We start from the raw sequence: 22,518 nt of genomic DNA, 5'->3' as shown, positions 1-22,518 counted from the left end.
GCAGTCTTGGTGGACAAACAAGAAGGAGAAGACTCTGGTGTAGCAATTCACAATGGCCAGTAATGACAAGTAAATATATCATGAAATTATCCATACTTACATCTGGTTGCTGGTGACAAATACCAACGACATAATCATATAGAGGTTCAGTTGATATAATTAAAAGGGCAGACTGTGAATTGTGAATTAATATCACATCAAGCAGGTTAATTCTCGAGATATTTCCACCCTTGCAAGGGAATGAAAAACAATTTTGATTTGTAGAAACTCTCTGTGATGGTCTTGCCTAATGCAGGTCTGCTGTAATCTCTAGAATGAAAGTACAGGTAAGAATAGGCGAAACATTGTTATGGCTGGGTGGACGTCTAATGAAAACACCAAAAGTTTGGTAGATATAAAAAAGGACAGGAAGGGGAATTCACTTCAATTATTAACATGGTAAAAGAAAAAAACTGGGTAAAGCATCAGGTAATTGTTTAGTTCAAAACAGTTGTGTATTTTTTTCTTTCTTTTGAAATTTTTAAGTGAGGCGGGTTTTCATCTTAACACTGTTTGGTTGCAAATGGACATTTATGGGTAAATTTATAGTTTCAACCATCCCTATTTTACAACTTTTAACTATCATTTTCCACTATTTCCGACCATTCTAAGGCACTTTTCTTCTCTGGCATTTCCGTCGCAAATTATTTTTGTTTTACTCTTGAAAACAACCAACCAATCTTAACCTAACCTGGAGAAGTTCAGTAAAAAATATTTGCAACAGAAATGTTATAGAGAACCCCCCCCCACCCTCAATTTTGGTAGCTTAGGCCAAAAAGTAGCGTGGAAAAACCTAGAAGGCCGGCTGGTTGAAAGTAAAGATTCCCATTTATGGTGATAAAATACTTGTCCTGTGTTGAAGATCCATGCTTAAAGTAAGGAAAAAAAATAAAGGTAAAGCAACAGGTAATTGTTAAGTTCAACACAGTTGTGTACTTTTTTTCCCACCCTTTTATAAGTTTTTAAGTGAGCGGGGTTTTCATCATAGGTTTTTTGGTCTAAATGCACATTTATGGTGGTAAAATACTTGTCCTGTGCTCTATGGAAAATGACCAGTTCATGTTAAGAAGAGATTGTGGTCTGTTTACACTGCAATCGGCAAGTGTAATTTTTCGGCTTTCTGTTTTGGCGGACAGAAACCAAGCGCCCCTAGACGAGCTTCGAATCCGAAGCTGTAGCTTGGGCCGCCAAAATGCGGCTTATGTCTCACCCTGATGTAACAGACGGCGCAGTGGTCGGGAAGAAAGTACAGGCACGGAAAAGGGAAGGAGAAAAAAGGAAAAAAACTCGTGATGAGAACAAGGAATGGGATCTGGGGCAGGACTGTTTAGTGAGAGACGGTGCTTGCTTAGCGACGATGATATGGAATGAGGTGAACAGCAAGTAACGGATAATGTGTGGCTGCAGACGAAGCTAGAAAAAAAGGATATAAAGGGTAAGTAAAGAACACAGTGTGCTTCAAAATGTGGCTGTGGAATGAGATGGAGTGCAACTAGCAACTGTGTGCTTAGAGGTGAAGGCAGGGAGCTTGAAGACGAAAACACGGTACAGGGTGAATTCCAAGGAGGAAGCAGTGTTTGCCTTGAGAGGAAACAGGAATGGAGGATGAAGGGAAAGCAAAGAACAAAATATGTGCTTACAGATGAGTAGATGGGGACAGGGAGTGAGGTAAAGGTCGGTTATGGGATCGTGTGTGCTTCAGGCCGAATAATCGTTATGATGCTCGTTACTACCTCTTCCTAACTATATATACTTTTTTCTTTTTTAATCCAAACCTTACTCAGATTTCTGTAGCTAATTTCACCTGGTTCAATGGTAAAATAAGTTAATACTAGAGCTAGACATCCTTAACGTTGTACTTCTTGTCAAGCAATATTTTCTAGTATTAATCTATTGTTACAACTCATGATTCATGACAGAACGATGTCAATTTTAACTCGATAGAAAAAAAAATATTGTATTTTATGTCTGCTTATGGCACGTCAATATTCTGTTATGTTCCCTTTTTGCCAACTGTGGCGAGATATAAAAGAAAAAGTAGCATACAAAGAAACACTAAAGGTCAATAAGCAAAATTGCTCGCCAAGAAAAAGGACCTGGAAACCTCCCAGAGCCACAAGAGTATGGTTCGTAGAGGCTATGGCTATGCTAGAAATGGGAATGAGTCCAGGAAGGAGCATTAGGTGCTTAGAGAAAGAAACAGGGAAGAGGGTAAAACAGCCCTGGTAACTGCAATGAATGAAATATAGCCACTTATTTAATTTGTTTTGCTGTCTCACAAAACACATTCTAGTATATGCGTATAAATTCTCGTCTAGTTTGTAGGTATAATCTATGTAGTATATGGGCACAGGCCATCTAATATTTGGGTATACTTCATCTACTGGGTTGACATAATTCATCTTGCATCTGGGCATAATTCATCTGGTGTGTGGGTACCATTCATCCTCTATTGGGTATATTTCATTCAGCGTACAGTCATATAACATCTTGTCCTGAGAACACCAGTAATTAATCTGATGTATGGAAACAATTCATCTTGTATTGGGCATAATTCATCTAGTGAATTATAACATCTTGTCCTGAGAATACCAGTAATTCATTTGATGTATGGGTACAGTTCATCTTGTATTGGGCATAATTCATCTAGTGAGTGGGTATAATTCATCTAGTATGTGTATATAATTACTCTAGTGTGAGGGTATCATTTCATGTAGTAAGTGAAGACTATTCGTTTAATATGTATATATAATTCAGGTAGGTATACTATAATGTAGGCATAATGCATCTAAGGAAGATAAGAAGTTATATTTCCTTACAACGCAAATCATTATCACACACTGACTCGATTACAGTTACATTGTAGTCCCTGACATAAAATATAATCATGTCTCAGTCTCTACAGCCATTTTTCCTATCTCCCCACTTCCGCTGCAGCGATAGAAGAGATGATAATTAAGGTTTTTGTGAAGAGACGAGGAATAATGATGAGATTAGGATAAAATCACCACCACCATCACCATCATCATCATCATCATCATCATCATCATCCTATTCCTACTTAACACTATTAAATGAGACAGGAGGGATCCATAAAAAAAAAAAAAGGAAAACAATCCCTGGGCATTATTGTGAAAAAGAAAAAAGAAAAGCAGGATTAAAATAACGTGACAAAAATGAGAGAGAGAGAGAGAGAGAGAGAGAGAGAGAGAGAGAGAGAGAGAGAGAGAGAGAGAGAGAGTTACATAGAGTTACATAGATACACAGACCACACAGACCTTACGGTCCCTACGAGGTGGTCCGGCCTTAATCCTAATATAGTGCATAGGAGCAAGAGAAAAGGATAGCACAGCAGAAGGCTCTCTCCCCCACCCTCCAGACCCTCCGGCATTTGCCGTACAGGAAACAAGAGAGGAAGTAATACCTTGCTTGAATTAAAAACCTGATGGAATTTTAGAGGATTGGCAGAAAGTAGAATAATATGGAAAAGGAAAATTTGGGCATGCAGCCACATACTCTATGCATGCAATTTTATATATATATATATATATATATATATATATATATATATATATATATATATAAAAGGATGAATAGAGTGTTTATCTATTATAAAAACCGTAAAATACTGTCTGTGTCTAATAGACAGATGACTGCAGACGCGAATATGCAATAATTGCTCCATCCTAACTAAACGATACCAATTGCGTCGAGATACATGTCCAGTCTCTTTTTAAATATATTTATGGTACCACTCTCAATCACATTCCCAGGGAGTTTATTCCATTCGCTTACAACAGAGTAAGTGAAGAAGTTTTTGGTTGTATCAAGATTAGCCCTCCTTGCTTGCAACTTCATACCATTTCCTCGAGTTACAGTCTCGGCAATTACTGTGAATAGCTTGCTTGAATCAGTATTACTGAAGCCTTATAGAATCTTAAAACATTCAATCAGTTGTCCCCTGAGTCTCTGTTTTCTAAGAGAGAATAGGTTTAATTACCTGAGTCTCTCGAGGTATGGTTTATTCCTCAGGGACGGGATTAACTTGGTAGCCCTACGCTGGACCGCTTCCAGTATTTCTATATCTTTAATTGGGTGAGGCGCCCAAAATTGCACTGCAAACTCTAAGTGTGGCCTGACTATGCTTTTGTATAGGGGGATTACAATATCTTTGCTTTTATATGTAAAATGTCTTTTGATGAAGCTTAGGGCCCTGTTGGCTTTATTGGCGGCAGAGATACATTGATTTAAACATTTCAGAACGTCTGAAATTAGTACGCCTAGATCCTTAACTAGTGAGGACTTGCTAATGATTTGGCCCTTCATTTCGTAATCATACCTTTTGTTTTTCTTCCCACGTTGCAGTACCTGACATTTGCTTACATTGAAGGGCATTTGCCATTTTTCTGACCAGCTGATAATTTTATTAAGGTCATTTTGAAGGCTAATTCTGTCTTCTTCAGTTAATATAGTGTTGCCGATTTTTGTGTCGTCTGCAAATTTAGAAATGAAATTGTTTAGGCCCACATCGATATCGTTAATATACATAATAAATAGGACTGGTCCCAACACCGATCCCTGAGGAACACCACTGGTAACTGGAGCCCAGTCTGACTCTACTCCATTTATAACGACTCGTTGCTTTCTCTCACTTAACCAGCAACGTATTCATCTATGAATATTTCCGTCAATTCCAAGTGATCTTACTTTTGTCAATAGTTTATCATGCGGCACTTTGTCAAAGGCTTTCTGTAAGTCTAAGCAGATTATATCAAGCGACCTGTGAGAGAGAGAGAGAGAGAGAGAGAGAGAGAGAGAGACAGACAGAGACAGAGACAGAGACAGAGACAGAGACAGAGAGACAGAGAGAACAGAAGAGAAATAAGGAGAAAAGTATATTCTATTGTAAAAAAAAAAAAAAATGAGAGGAGAGAGATGGGAAACTAAGGGAAAAAGGGCAGAACCCACCCTTCTTTCGCCTGGCAAAAGAACGGCTTGCCTGCCTGTCTCACTTAACTCTCAGCTTTACTCCCGCACCCCCGTCTCTCCCCTCCTTCCCTTCCCCAGCCTCCTCTTCTCCATTTCCTAATCAACCTCCACTTGTCCCTCACCTCTCGAAAAAAAAAAAAAAAAAAAATCCCCCCTTTTCTCTAATCACCTGATATTTCCCCTAAGAGTCCTCCACCTCTCCTCTCACTCGCTCTTGACCTTTTCAGTACGATGTCTTTTTCATTTTATTATTGCTATCTTTAGGCGATTGTGTTCAGCTCAGGAGAGATTTTCTGAACTGGAGAGGTTAGATGCATCCCCCATTAATGAAGGTTTCTTTCTCCTTTTATTCTTGCTGTCTGTAGGCGACTGTGTTCAACTCCGGGGAGAATTTTCGAACGGAGAAGATGGACATACAACAGACTTCATAAGGTTTTTCACTAATGGGGTGCTTACTTGAGCTGAATGGAATCGTCTAACAACAACAAGATTGAAATAAAAATAAGGCCTTCGAGCTCATATGATTTAGGAGAAACACTTTGGGCCGCATTGTCGTCAGGGTACGAGGCTGCCTAACATCATTCCCTCAGCGATCTTTTTCACATACAATAATACACCGCTGATAAGTACTTTCTTTTTTGGCATAAATACATATACATGCATATATATATATATATATATATATATATATATATATATATATATATATATATATATATATATATATATATATAAAGCAGAGCTATAGAAAACGATTTAAAAGCTAGTTATGGCATTGTTACGAAATTCTTTTCAGGGCGAATCATGATGTTACTTGCGTTTGTTGCGAGCTTCTTAGACGTACTGTGTCCTGCTGTCGGGTGTTGCTGCACAGTTTTGTTGTGTTTTTTAAATATTGACAGAACTTGCATACTTAACATACAAGAGAATAATAATCTTTCTCTCGTACTATAAGATGGCGACATTTTGAATTATGTTCTTCCAGCATCCATAGAGTTTTACTTATGTCCTTTTATTTAGCCAAGGACAGGGTTGATGACGGCTATACATAACTCCTGGAGCTGAAAAAAAAGTCTCCCTTCAACAGAATGCAAGTGTCTGGCGGTAACGACAATGTAATATTCAGGACATCATCAAAATGAAGAGATTAATGTCCACATGCTGATGTCACTGGCCGGTTTATTTGTAATTTACTCTTTGGTAATGTCTGGTCTTTCGTTCATATGTTTAATATCGGCATGTCTTGTATAAATAGCGTATAAGAGAATTTCGGTATCGGCAGGCAGAGCTTACTTAGAAATGAATAGTGCCGGGGAGTATCGACTCCCTTCAGCATGAGGACGTCTTTTTTTACTTTGTTCTGGCTAACAGCAAGGGACTTTATTCAACCTAGGAAGGCTCAATTGTGGTGAAGTGGTTGTTGATTATATGTAAACCTCGCAATTCGAGAAAAATCGCCTGAAGGAAAGAAAAAGAGAAATTAAAACGTAATTATAGTGAAGTGGTTACACTCTTCGACCAGATGACTTCTTTTCATATTATTTCTTTGCTACTACCAGTATAGTCTGTTTAGCTCAGAAGGAAACACAAATTGTTAGAGGGTTAATCAGAACTGTAACTAACTCCTTCTCTTTGAAATTTTTCTCTAAATCTTAATACAGAGTTAGGAAGCAGAGAACACAATAATTTATTACAATGAATGGTTAACCACTTCTCTCCGCTGACGTATTTTTACTGTAATTACACTACTCATAGACGATTTCATTCAATGATAATATTTAATTCCTGGAGCAGAATAAGGCTACATCTAGCCTCTTCAGTTCGAGAAGTCTCTCCTTAGCTGAATAAAATCACATAGTGGTAGGAAAAAGAAAAAAAAAAAAAGATAATGACGTACTTGGGCCGAAAATTTTATTATCCACATACGGACATAACCCGATAATGAAGAGGTGCCCTATAGCTATGAATCATACTAAGCTAGAATTATGTATGACTACGATTCCCTTCCTCACCTAACCAAACTCCCCAACACTCCAACTCCAACACCTATAACTATACTGCTAACGGTATTTACAGATGAAGTTACAATTAAGGAGCATGGCCAGGTGTGGAATGATGCGAGTCGTGGCTGTGTCATTCTAACTTACAATAGAGTTCTCTATCGTTCCCACATGCACCCCTTGACCCCCACAACTTCTTTTGTCATCCATCACCTCTCATTAACCATCCCATCAGTCGCCCTCCATTACTTCCTGGATTGTACTCTTGCTGGCTCAAGGAGTTTAGTATCTCCTCTTCCTTGGCGATTTACTGTGAATATTACTCTTAATATTCTCATGCATGCTGAGTCTTTTGTCATATCGAACTAGTCTGTACTGGTAACATTCGAGTGTTTATCAAGGTATATTAATCGGTGGCTCAATCGGTAGAGAGGTGGCCTGCAGTCCTGACGGACCCAGGTTCGAATCCCGGCTGGGGCAGGGAACAGTTTAAGGATTTGAATTTCATTAAATCAGGCTTTACTGATCTACCAGAAGACCCGCCGACATGTCGTAAAAATACCCCCGCTAATACCAATACACCAGTCCTGCATGAGACAGCCCTAGCATGTATTCAATATGGACGGTGGGTGTTAGCGCCGAAGTGGTGACATGTAGAGGTGTATGGTATGTAGGAGGACTGCTGGGCCTTGATAGCAGGCTGTGAAGCCTATGCCCAGAGTCGGACACATAAAAAAAAAAAATAAATAAATAAAATAAAAAAATGAATCGCTGAGGAAGAAGTGTTACGAAGTCTCCTAAGCCAGCTAGAATACGGCCCCCTATCGTCCCAGAAGCCTGCATTTGTGGGGTTCCTGTCGCACCCCTTTGAATTTTCTTCGAACATTTATTCCCACTTGTCACTGAGAAAAAAAAAAAAAAAAAAAAAGGAGAGGGAGAAGTTTCATAAACCCTTTCTCTCCGACTGGTCTCTCCAACAGCTCAGTAATAAAATGGTCTGGTGGTAGCACCAATATAAATGAAGTCATCGTACTGAGAGGGTTAATGAAGATCATTAAAACCTTTACCTTCCAAACTGACTTCCCCTACCTTCCAAACTGGCTTCTCAGATTGATAAAAAATGGTCAGACATTTATTAAGAAAACCGTATTTCCCCTTGAATCAGATAACACAATTGGTATATACTAAATAAATACAGAAACGATTTTTTTTCCCAACATAGGAAAAGTCCCTCTCTTCTTGAAGGAGTTATCGAAGGCTCTATCTGCCCCCTCCAATTTCAAAAGCCTATCCTAAGGTGAATAAAATCGTCTGGATAGAAAATGTGTAAGAAATTATGTCATCCGATTGAAACATTTAGTGAGGGAAGTAATGGAGAAGTTCCGTAAACTCTTCTGTCCAAACATCTGTCTTAAACTCAGTAAAACAGTATGGCTAGAGAGTAATACTTAAGTATACACAAGAGGTTCATAGGTTAAAAAAATTATAAAATAATAATCCGATGGTAAGAGAAATAAAATACATGAGTCGTCTTCATATTGTAGGGCTGAAGTTGATATTCCATCCTCCAGCCCAGACCTTCCCACGGTACGTTGCAGCAAACCTCCGTATTATAGCCATCATGACCATCCTGGTGTTGATCTCCCTTCCCGTGATGTCCTCATTTAGGTTAACTATGGCACTTACATTACCGCGTTAACGACTGACCACCATCCTCTTCATTCCTCGTCAACACCTACTCACAGCATCGCAAGATACTCTGTTAACCGCACTGAACAACTTCTTTGCACTACACTAATGTACTCATCACAGAGAGAAGTACAAAGTACACTGCATACCGTAGTACATTACACACTTCATAACATACTTTACATTAAAGTATACTACATTTTACTTTCATGGGTGTAACACGTACCACGACACAAATTGCTGCAAAACTCCGCGGTGAACCGCTGTGAACAACACTATGATGTGAACTACAAAGAACAGTTTGATGTATGTGGTTGTACACAAACTGAGAAAGAAAATGCATCGCTCTAGGTATCATTTGCGTACATAATGCATATTTTGATCTATGGAGAAAGAAGCAACAAAAGGATTTTGTCCTGTTTTATCAACCCTAAACAAGGAAAGAAATTAAGAAATCTGCAAAAGAGGTGGTATACATTCGAGATAATTGGGCACACTGCGCTGTGAATAACTGCATAACGAATTCTCTCTCGCATTAGAGTTGGACAGCCAACGAGTACGAAGTAGGTTGGAATGACCATATCCTGATAATTATCCACGACGTACCTTTTCTCTTTCCACGAACACACACGGTTAGCCAAGCAAGTCGAAATGGTACCACCTAAGATTATCTAAGCTATGGAACACATACGTAACCGGGTCCAGTTTTGAGGACGCCAAGCAAATAATAAACCTTTCGCCAACTGGTGCTGAGAAGCAGACGAGGACACAATCATAACAGCCCCCAATTCTTCTCGTCGCGAGGGCTGGATGAGGAACAATAATCCCAAAACACGCTCGTCCCCCGTGCTAAGCCCACCAACTCAGCAGCAGACCCGGAAGTGTAACAAGCCCACTCACTTTATTTGACGAGTCCTTCAGTCACCTCGGCAAATGTTTACCGGCGTCTGTTATCTCGGGGAAAAAAATTATGTGGCAGTGTTGATGGCGTTCTTCTCTTTACACGACGGCCTTTTAAGCAGACGGGTAAACAGGACGAGGGCGTAGTTCTCGTTTATCAGGTTTGGAGAGCGAGTGGGTAGGTATTGTTTCCGTCAGACTCGGCCTCCCTTCCTGGAAAAATGGCGCTAGAAAACTGGATCCCCCACTGGCAAGAACAGGCTTCATTAGCAGTTGTTGATATCTTGGGGGATAAAGTTTTCCTCGGCAAGCACTGTGCAGTGTTTTGCTCGGGAGTCCGGCATACTGAAAACAAGGAAAATGAGAACGTTCATTGTTTCCTATGTAAAGTGGATAGGTCACTGCTTTTCTATGTGTATTGGTCTGTACACTGTTTTCCACATAAAGGTGATTATCATTGTTCACCCACGTAATATCAATTGCTCACAGTCTTCCCATTTGAAATTCTGTTCATTTTTCCCATGCGAAATCAATTATTCACTGCTTTCCCACGTACAGTCGGTTATTAACTATTTCCCAACGTAAAATGGCATGTTCATTCTTTCCCATGAAAAACTGGCTGTTTATTGTTTTCGCATGAAGATAAAATGGTCATTGTTTTCTCAAGTATAATCGACCGTCCACTGATTTCTTATACAAATCCGATTGTTTATCGTCTTCACATGTAAAATCGAATTTTAATTTTTTCGTGTAATATCGATCGTTTATTGTTTGCCACGTAAAATCGATTGTGACTTCTTCCTTTAATCCTTTCAGACTGAGGGACCCTCCGAGCAATGATTTGAAAAAAATCTTCATCACTGGAAATGTCACTGAACACTTTTCTAACTCTTTCAGTCTTTCTCGGTTGAGTAAAATCACTGGGTGGAGTGGTAGCTTGCATAATATAATAATGCCATCATGGTGAAGTTAGTACTATTTACATATAAGTGGCTGTAACCCATTAGTAAAATGGCTTCATCTAGAGCAAATCAATCTTACTTTATTCTTGCTGCTACCAGAGTTGAATTCAGCTTAGGGGAGCGCACAATAGTGAAGGGGTCAGAGATGCTTATATCCTATCCCTCGGGTTCGAGTAAGTCGTTTAAAAATAACAAAAATATAATGCAAAAGTACTTCATCAGAATGAGGGGTTAAATTGCTGTTACCCCGCATCCTAAATGCTTCAATATCTGTTTCTAAGAGCTACTCTCGGGACAGAAAATTCATCCATACCACTCAGATCTGTACGTTCTCACCTCCCAACCCTATTGTTTTACACTGACTTCTCTAAGCTTTGTACTCTCTCGTTCTATAGTGTTTAGTCGAGTGTACTGTACAGGTTGCCAAAATAAGTTCATTCTTTTCTTTTTTTTTTTGCAGTATAGGAAAACGTCTGACAACACAGCGCGATAATCAAATTGTTTGTGAATGAGTTTTTCATCGTAGCATTCACCCTTGTTGACAAAACACCACTTTAGAACAAACCATTATTCGCTTGTTCACAAAATATACTTCAGAAAAAAGCTGTCGCCATTTCTTTTCATTATCTAAAATTTTATGTAGCGCATATTTATTTTACTGAATGAGCTAATTTACTTTAACTGATTTCACAATATTCTAGCTACTCTGTGTTAGCATGCAGAAAGACACAAATAAAAAGTTAAAACAATTTTAAAAACAATAGTTTCTTATATATATATATATATATCCTCAGCCGTTGAGGTCCACTGCAGGACCGGCCTATCCCTACCGAAGCAGGGACGATACAGCCAATGTATCTCTACCAAGTGGCTTAGGCTGTCTGGTAAAGACTGTATGTAGGGTGAGAAGTGCTTGTAAGTGTAATTGTAGTGTTGTAGTGGCTTTGGATGTGTATGTAGTCTGTGAACCAAGTGTAATCGGCCCGTCTTAAGCCGACTGGGTACAAGCATACTAGTATGCGACACTGGTTCAACCACAGCACCCCTTGTGTCCGCCAAAGTAGCAAGTGGCTTGGTGAACGTTTCCCAAAGTTTTTACAATTCTGACGGGAGGCGAACCTGCGCTCACCAGCGTGCGAAACGCACACTCTACCACTGTGCCACAGAGGCGCTCTCTCTCTCTCTCTCTCTCTCTCTCTCTCTCTATATATATATATATATACGGTACATATATATAATGTGTGTGTGTGTGTGTGTGTGTGTGTGTGTGTGTGAGGTATGAGAATGTGGAACGAGAGACTATCCTTTTGGAACAAAGTTTCTATTAGAAAAATTCTCATACCTTCTAGCTGGTTGCCTTGCTGATATTCCTTTGAAACTATGTACAACTATACTGCACGTTTCCAACACTTCTGGCTAACGCAAGATGATTTTACTCACTAGAGAGACACTGCAACTCGCAAAGGTTAATACAATATCTGTATTTTTGTAACAAAGCTATACCTGAATGACTGATAACTAGATTATAGCAAGGAATAAATATAATAAACTTAAGCCTCTTTCTGGGCATAAATTTCTCCTGAAACCGAATTAGCAAGTGAAATTCTCCTTCGTCGGGGACTCAATGTGTTCTTGATATTTTTACCAATACGTTCTTGTCAAGGAGGTTCGCGGAACTGGATCTCCTCCAGTAAAAGCTCTCTGAACTTTGACATTAGGTCTGCGTTTGAGTTCAAATGTCTTCAGGCAAACATCATTAAATTTTCAACATGCAAGAACAATACTAGCGAACCAAGATCATTTTACGAGGAATGTGTTATGTTCAGTATCCCGTCGCATTTGACCAGCCTTAATTTCTGTCCACCCTTACCCCCACTGACTCTCTCTTCTAGTTCTCACCTCACCAGCCCTCATCCCATCAGCCATTCTCTCTCCAGCCCTCATTCCCACGGCCCTCACCCCATGTGTCCCTACCCGATTAGCCCTTAATTACACCATCCCCATCCCCATCAGCCCTTATATTCAGTGTCCCTCTCTACACACACTAACACTAACGCACACGCTCTCTCTCTCTCTCTCTCTCTCTCTCTCTCTCTCTCTCTCTCTCTCTCTCTCTCTCAGTAAGCCAAACGACCGTTTCCAATTCGTAAATCTCGCCAAAAAATATCTGGTAATTAATTCCGGAAGTCGGCAGATACAGAGCCCCATAGTTCTAAAGTCCTTGGATGAAAAGAAAAAAAATATCATACAGTGGAGTTGGGTCATGGTCGTCAGCTCAGGATATGCCATATGTTTACGATATTGTGGGGATTTCTGTGTTGTTTGTGTTGAAATGCCCCGTCATAGTCGGGGTTGTCGGCTGCACGAATTATGGACGACACTTGGACTTTAGGTATAAATGCCCTGGTGTTTTACTGCGGACATGAAAACAAGCAATGGATTTTCAGCACGCTAGCCCTCGCAGAAACACACACACACACACACACACACACACACACACACACACACACACACACACACACACACACACACACACACACACACACACACACACACACACACACACACACACACACACACACACACACACACACACACACACACACACACACACACACACACACACACACACACACACACACACACACACACACACACACACACACACACACACACACACACACACACACACACACACACACACACACACACACACACACACACAAGCGCTGACTCTATCTGGTTATTGTCAGACGTCTAAGGCCAAAGTTCATCCCAAGCGTGTGCGAGAAAAATCGCTTGCAGGATTCTCTGTCGCAACACCTTCCTCATTCCCTCTCGCCATTCTTTTCATCAACACACACACACACACACACACACACACACACACAATCCCTTCGTGTGTCCATGTATTGCACATCATCCGCACTGCACTGGTACACAAACTTTCATCACATACCGGCACACGCTTGCACACATCTGCGTAATCACAAGCTCCCTACGTTACCTATCGTGATGAAATACTGTAAAATATATATCATCGTCATCATCATCATTAACCCGATTGTTTTGCCCACCGGCAGGTGAAATGAATACCAGAAAACGAAAAGACTACGATGATAAGGGAACTAATCAACAACATGGCCAAAGAAATGGACCACACACCGATTCATTCACCATTCCTATCCCTGCAATCTTGTCTCCACCTGTCGACACATAACGAAAATATTCTAGATAATAATGCGTCCATGTGTCTTGTACTTATTGATCTTCAACTCATTCACCATGATGAGGCCTTTCGTATCTTATTCTTGCTGTCACCATATAATTACAGTATATTTTGCTTTGGAAAGACCTCTCGACCTACAAGTTTCCGATATAGCTCGTCTCCACCCCTATATGACTTTGGTTCTCTGTTATTTTTGGTATCTGCGAAAATATAGAGGTTATTGACTGTGTCAGCAAACTGACAGAAGGCTAGGGTGTCAGCATGGCCCCAAATTCTGCTTGCCCTTTGATAAGGTTAATGAGAATGAAGTGTGCTGGGTTTCTCTTCTCAGCTGTTGAATGCGTTCTGTAACGTGGCGTGCAGGCTAACCGCATTTAATCACATCTTGATGATGAATTTTACATTCTACTCTTGCTACTTCCATACGATTTTATTCAAGTAAAGAGAGTGTTATCGAAATAGAGTGGTTTGTATCACCTACTTTTCCTCTTCTTTGCCAGACATCCTTTTTACGTTGAGTAAAAACCGTCTGGTCGTAAAAAGAACCAACGAAGAAATAAGTGACCGGATGCAAGGGCTTAAATGTTCACAACTGTATCGTCAATAACCATCAGTTAAGGTTTGCATACTGTACACCTTGACTTTATTAGTTTTAACCATTTCACAATGATGACATTTTTTTCTTTCATTTTTCCTAGTTTCACACTCCTTTATAAGGATAAAGAAAGGATTTTCCAACTCGAGGAATTAGACATAACCACCATGAATTTCCATAATATGAAAGGTCCTTCCAAAGCTGAATGTAACTGTGAGCAAAACTATCAGGAGGTACCGAGCATAATGTATAAATGGCATCACCAAATCAGGGTGTTAACCGATGTCACAAGGTGAAGTCTTCAAATCAACACACTCTTGGTACCTCAGACAATTTTATTCAGCTCAGGAAACGCGATTCGTGCTGATGAGAATAACGAGAGCTTCATGAACCTCCCCAGTTCTAAGAGTCCAAGATGAAAAATTAGTCTGGTGTTAGGAAGGATAAGTAAAAAAAAAAAATAAAAAAGCCGTCACCAGATTCCAGTGGATAAATCGTAAATCGCCGGAGCTCTTCCTTCCGAACCCCTTCCCCACGACATCTTTTTTACAGTATTATTACTAATTTTCAACGTCTTCATTCAACTTACAAGAGAAATTACAACTTGCTTGCCCCCCTTAGTTGAGTAAATTGTCGCATAACAGGACTGAAATAAAATACTGTACAAAGGATATCCTCCGGCTGAGGAGGTTAATCTCCCACAATGCGACAGGTGTTTCCAGAGATCAATAAAATCCTCTATGGGTAGCAAGAATTAAAGATAAAGATAAAAAAGAAATGATCACCGAATTCAAGGAGTTAAGAATTCAGGTGCAAGTCTCCTAAACTCCCACGTCCTAATTGTGTTCGTCTTCGCGTCTCCCCAGCGATGCATCTCTCCCTCCCTTATCTGGCAATACGCTTCTAATCTATTGCCTCTAAATCCCGCCAGCTGACAGGCTTAGGGGCGTCCCATTGGCGGTGGACAATTAGTGTGAGGGCCGTGGTGGGTTGGTAGGCAGGTAAGGGATGAAAGAGTAATTAGTGTGACTTGTGTCACCCGTTCATGGATGCCTGGAGCAAGAAGGCTGGAAATCGTTGCTCGCACACATTAGTGCACGGACACACCGGAAGTGTGCTGGAGAGGGCGAGTTGTAGCAAGGGCGAGCTGAAGGTAGTAAACGTTGCATTATTTCCTCCAGCCGACTTCCAGTGTGATTTCGTACATGCTCTGTTACCGTGCTGGGTTGAGATGTATTCCCAAAAGACGGTGTGAGTGAAACACTATGAACTGCACAATGTCCATTTTATACTGCTGTCTGTACACAATGAAACAAGAAGAGTTAACCGTCAACTCGAATCGCATGGACCCTCGGGTTCTTGCTCGTGTCACTTGTGTAGGTTATGGTGCTACAAAACCTCCTACCCTCACCCATCCCCTTCCTGCATGGCAACGGCCTTGCAAGGACTGTATTGTCAAAAACGACAATGTAAACAACCCCACAGAGTTTTTAAGATAATTTCTAAATTATATGATGATGATATACGAGTAATATATTTGACTTTTCTTCATTGTTCCTAACTGAACTCTGCAATATACATGGAAAAAAGGAAGCACGAAAATTCACGAGGTATTCCGTGTATTCGTATCCTCGGAAGAACAATGTGAATGAAACCGACTACAATCGTCATTTTCATAAAATGGGAGGAAGGCTGGCAAGCTCAACAGAACCTCACAGAATCGCTGGACATAAACCAGTGTCATTACAGTGACAGGTGGACAAGCGAGAGAGTGAAGGAGCGTTTTGGTGTTGATGTGGATGTGCTGGAATGAAAAATGGGAAGTACCTTGATATAGTTTGGCCATGTGGAGTGAGTAGAGAGTAAGAGGTCGACTAAAAGAAGGCTTGTGAATGAGGTGAAAGTGGGTAGAAGTTAGAGACCGAGGATCAAGATGGACGGGTGGAGTGGAGTGATATATGTGTGAGGGAATGTGCATTGGAGCGAGGGCCGTCTAATTCTAAAGGACAGGATGACACAGAGGCGAATCGATCATGGCCACCCCCTATTCGTGATCAAGGTGTCTGGCTACACATAAATTGACAGGACGACACCACTGATATAGGCAGACGCAGGTGGACAGATGGACAGACAGATAGACAGATCGACAGATTAGTTGCCTCGAGATGTATAGATATAGACAGACAGACAAACAAAGGTATATGGTCATATGGAGTAACTGATGAGCAGGTGGATAGAGATGGAAATACGAAGCAAGATATACATAAAAACATACGATTAGATACTCAGATAGACACACAAATATAGATGGATTCTGATGGTAAGGATTTTCATGTATTTTTAAAGGCCAGTGTTTTACAGACGGGAATGAGAGCAGATATCACCTTTTTTTTTCTCTGGGGCCAGTTATTGAAGCTGTATCATTACCAAATATGATTGCTGCTCTACTTTAAATGGATACATACCTGCCTTTTTATCTTACTCTGACAGCTTTTCCAATATTTACTTTTTTTACTTAGAAGTAGTAAGAAAATATTTGGGGGCAGTAATCGCCGTGGTGGACTAGTTACGAATATATTAAACCATTTTATTCAACAGTGAAAATAGATGTCTGAGAGTATCAGTTCTTTTAGCTGTCTATGGCCCGGTGCCTTAATCCAAGAGGAAGCGACCACAAACAAATTGTCTCCCTGTCACCCTCATCTCAGCCATCAGGTTAACCACATTTCAACTCACACCGCCTTCATTCACATACCTCTCTACCCCGTCTTTCCACCTCATCCACGGTCTCTCATTCCGCCTCTTTCCCTCCACCTCATTCACATACCCTCTTCTTAGTAAATCTCGCATGCTCTGTCTCTTTGTTTGGCAAAAACCACTTCAGGATAATGCTAACATTGTCCTAAACATCTTCATCAACACCACAACACTCCTTTACTTCATTATTTGGCTATCTGTCTCCACGTAGCTCCATATGCATCTCTCAGATACTCATTTCCACTCCTAACATTATTGATTTGTCTGCTTCCAGCAAGCTTCACTTCCATTTGTTAACATATGGACAGCAATACTGCCATGCAACGGCTTCTTTATTTCCATGCCCACTTACCTATTACTTATCACTGCCCAGAACGTACAGTACCTGCAGCCTCCTTGCTCATTATTACTCTACCCAAGTATTTAAAGGCACTCGATTTTTCAGTTCCATGCTTTTCAGCCTCACTATGTACTGCGGGACTTCATTCCCTCAATCATTTTATCTTTACTCTTATTTACATTAAAATCTATTTTCTTTAACAAACTTCCGTTACGGAACTTGACAGAGCAATATCACCAGCCAGCTGTCATACCGCACCTTCTCTCTCCAGACATCCACCGCCCTACTTCGTGCTTATTTCATTACACCATGCGTATTACATACCTATACCTGCATATGTACATACATGCATATATGTATATATGTATGTATGTATGTACGTATCTAGAACAATGATGGAAACGTTACACATCCCTGTTTCAGTCCAATATTCAGATACATGTATGAATAACGAACAAGCATCTCATGTCAGAACAACACAAGCAGTTTATTCAATATAACACCAAACAATGTTGTTCAACTGTGAGAGAGCCACAGAAACTTGAGTGTTAATTTACTAGGAATCGTACATTAAGGGCTCCATCCGTCCTTCACTCTGTGTTTACAATACATCTATCAAGTTCCACTTTATGCACGAGGAAAGTTCCTGAGAATTTGTAACTCATACTATTTATTCTAGTATATTAGTCCTCTTTAAGTATCTCATCTGGGGCCAGATGTAGCCTTTATTAACTCCGTCTCTGCAAGCAGGCCCTTGCAGCAAGATCTAGAAAGCACACAGAGAGCGCATACCCTGCCGATGTTATTGTCATTAAAAAGGATCCGGATCCGGATCCCTGGAGATATTGTGTGGAATACTCAGGGTCCGGATCCGCCTCAAAACTTAATCACTTGTTCCTTGGCCCACGGCCAACTCTTCCACAAAATTTATTTGAAATTCATTGAGAACTTTTGGAGATATTGTGTGGATATGATCCGGATCCGCACCGAAATTTAATCAATTCTTTCTTGACACATGGCCCACTCTTCCACAGAATTTCATTGAAATTCACTGAAAACTTGATATTGTGGGGTAGGATCCGGATCCGGATCCGCCCCAAATTTTAATCATTTCTTCCTTGGTCCACGGCCAACCCTTCCTCAAAATTTCATTGAAATTCTTTGATAGCTTTTGGAGATATCGTATGGACAGACAAACAAACAGACAAACATAGGTGGATTCGTAACCTCCTCCAACCTCGTAGGCGGAGATAATAAACTATAAAAAGACGTCACCGTAACGAAGGTCTACGAAGGAAGCTGCATCTTCTTTATTCCTCATTTCTGGTTACTTAACTCTTGACCCATCAGGTTTTCCCTAAGCTGGTTAAAACCATCCAAAAGTAACAAGAGGAAAAACAGGACGTCATCACAGCGAAGGTTTAATGGAAAATTAAAGTTCTTCACTACGAGGTTTCCGCTATGAAGAATATATTCGCCAAGCCCTATTAGGAATAATATACTTGTAAGTAAGAGGCCATCGTAGTGAAACAGTTAAGGACCCATGGAATTTCATTATTTCAAGCGGATATGGCCAACAATCTTTCACTTTCATTGTCAACACTAGTGTTAACTACAAGACATGAGGATACCACAATTCTAATGCATACATAAAAATGACGAGTAATAAAAAGTAGATTATGAGTCGTGCCATCAATTCTATAACTATATAAAAAAACCCTACTCACTCACTAAAACACGCGCACATACACAGCGACTTCCTTTATACACACTCACCTAACCCCCAAGCACACACCAACACGCATATATCCACGCACCCTACACCAAACTTATTCTTAAAATGAAAGAAAAGCATTCGGGAGCCGAATGCTAATCGCCCGCCAGAATAAGCCGTTGGCCAAGTCCAAGATTTTGGTCATATTTTGATATCCTGAAGGTTTCATGTTGATAGTTCAAGCCGTTCATGAGACATAATGGTGCTAAAGGCGGGCCATGAAAACTAGTTGACCTTTGGCAGCATTTTGGCGACCTTAACCTTCACACCGAGTGCCCATTCTCGAACTCGTCCAAGACTTTGGCCATATCTTGATACCCTGAAGGATTTATACTGATAGCTCAAGTTGTTTATGAGATATAATGGTGCTAAAGGTCGGTAATTATAACTAGTTGACCTTGGGCAGCCATTATGGTGACCTTGACGTTGATCCCGAGTGCTCATCTTCGAACTCGGGCAAGATTTTGGCCATATCTTGATATCCAGAATGTTTCATGTTGATAGCTCATGCCGTTCATGAGATATAATGGGTACACACCCCTGCGCAATTGTTGACTCTATACAGGGGTTTTATCCGCCCCTGTGTGGAGTACAACTCTCATGTGTGGGGAGGCTCCCCACATACAGCTCTTCTCAATAGGGTGGAGTCAAAGGCTTTTCGTCTCATTAACTCTCCTCCTCTTACTGACTCCCTTCAACCTCTGTCTCTTCGCCGCACTGTTGCATCTTTATCTCTTTTCTATCGCTACTTTAATGGTCACTGCTCCTCTGAACTGTCTGCTTGCATTCCTCCACCTCTACGACGGGCGCGTAGCACCCGTCTGGCAGCAAACTCTCATCCTTTTTCTGTCCAACTCTCTAATGCAAGAGTTAACCGTTACTCCCAGTCTTTCATTTATGCAACAGGTCAGCTCTGGAACTGTCTCCCTCTGTCTGTATTTCCTGCTGCCTATGATCTCCAGTCTTTCAAACTCAGTGTGTCCAGGCATCTCAAAATGATCGGATCTTGAATTCGGCTCTATATTGTATTTTGTTTTTCTCTTGGAGGGAACTGTTACTGCGGGCTCATGGCCTTTGGTTCCTTCTTCCTCGCATTAAACACACACACACACACACACACACACACACACAGGGAGAGGGAGAGGGAGAGAGAGAGAGAGAGAGCAAAAACATTATCGCTCCGCCTTCTAAAGGCGGCCGATAACAAGCAAACACACACACACACACACACACACACACACACACACACACACACACACACACACACACGCAGAGGAAGGCAAAAACATTATCGCTCCGCCTTCTAAGGCGGGGCGATAACACACACACACACACACACACACACACACACAACGTTCATGCTCGCACAGAAACTCACCGACACCCACGCACTTCACATTTAAGGGCCGCACCACCCACACCTTAGCCAACACAGGTGTCAAGGGGGACGTGATGATATGAGTTGTGATACTGAGGGACCCCGTGGAAAAAGGCACATTCGATACCTTCAACACGTCATATAAACCGGGTGATACATTGTGATAGATTTTATTGCTCCACTTGTGCTATCAAACAGTAAGTCAGTAACAAGTAATACGTATTCGTACTATAGTATATGCCACGGTACAGAAAATTCTGTATATAGTAAATGAATGTACGATTATAAATAAAAACAATGAACATTTCTGAAAGGTAAGTAAATCGTCTGGAGGGAGACACCTGTCCTGTTGTGTTTAATAACATTCCAAGCTACTGTATATGTGAAACTTAAAAATACGGTTTGCTTGAAATATTCCATCGGGTATATACACACTTTCCTGACACGTCGAGCGTTTCAAGTGTCGGGTATAGATATAATTCTATAAGGTGTGGGTGAAAGTGATGTGAGGAAAAAAAAAATACAAAACCTGAGACCTTGGATCTGAGGCTTTTGCTAAAATGTTCTGAACACAGTGGGTCCTCATTTACAGCATATATGTTACAGGGAATTTGTATAACCCGTGATTTCATGAAATCTCTAAGGAATTCGCGAAATGAGTTTAAATTAGGATGGGTTAATTAAGGTTAGGGTAAGTTAGGCTGCGGTTAGGTTAGGCTGGGATAATCTAGGTTAAATTTAGGTTATGTTAGGCTAGGTTAGGTGAATTTAGATAAATGCTAAAGTATGTTAAGTGTTCATCTAAATTAACCTAACCTTACCAAACCTAACTAACCTAACCTAACCTAACATAAACTTAACGAAGATTATCCCAGCCTAACCCAACCGCAGCCTAAATTAACCTAACCTTAATCAGCCCATCCTAATTTTAACTCATTTCACAAATTCCCTAAGGATTTCAAGATATCACTTTAACACACACACACACACACACACACACACACACACACACACACACACACACACACACACACACAGATAGATAGATAGATAGATAGATGGATATAATTTAAAATGAATCATTAAAATTATCAATTACCAATGCTACTAACAGTAATGAAGAAAAAAAGTATCTAACAAATAATACCATGACATACAATAACGGTATTAGTACACAAAAAGTGACCGAATATACCTAAAACAAACAGGACGATATGTATGGCAATACCACTACACCAATGAACTCACCACCACCATCACCATCACAGCAGATAAGGCCCAGCGTCTACAGTAACTCAAGTTCCGTAGACGCAAAAACAGAAAGTGGTGCTGTATTTTCCAGGTATTGAGTCCCTTTGCGTACCCCGGCATTCATCTGTGATTTATAATGATGGAACCACAGAAGAGGTGCGTGAAAATGCGGCCACTGTCCACAGGGTGGGGAAAAAGGCACTGTGTAAAGGAAACCAGTGGCCTGTTAAACAGTCCAAGTACTGTTAAAGTTAGCTTTATTTCTCTCTCTCTCTCTCTCTCTCTCTCTCTCTCTCTCTCTCTCTCTCTCTCTCTCTCTCTCTCTCTCTCTCTCTCTCATACACATAAATGTGTGTATACAAATATATATGTATATAGATAGATAGATAGATAGATAGATAGACAGATAGATATATACCATATAATTAATATGTACCATGACAATAACTTCTTACAAAATTAGACTGATATCAATATATATTAGTTTATACCTAATGGTATGTATGTGGAGTTATAAGTGTGGAATTATAAGTGCAGCCTGGGGCTACGTGACAGATTTTGTAGTATTCAGCAGGCGTCACTTGCAATATATGCTGATTTAGGTCTAGGAAGAAG

The sequence above is a fragment of the Coenobita brevimanus genome, chromosome 14 (assembly GCF_032717465.1).
Source record: "Coenobita brevimanus isolate Jiangsu-jjx chromosome 14, ASM3271746v2, whole genome shotgun sequence".
Classification (NCBI taxonomy): domain Eukaryota; kingdom Metazoa; phylum Arthropoda; class Malacostraca; order Decapoda; family Coenobitidae; genus Coenobita; species Coenobita brevimanus.
This window is presented reverse-complemented; position numbering follows the sequence as displayed.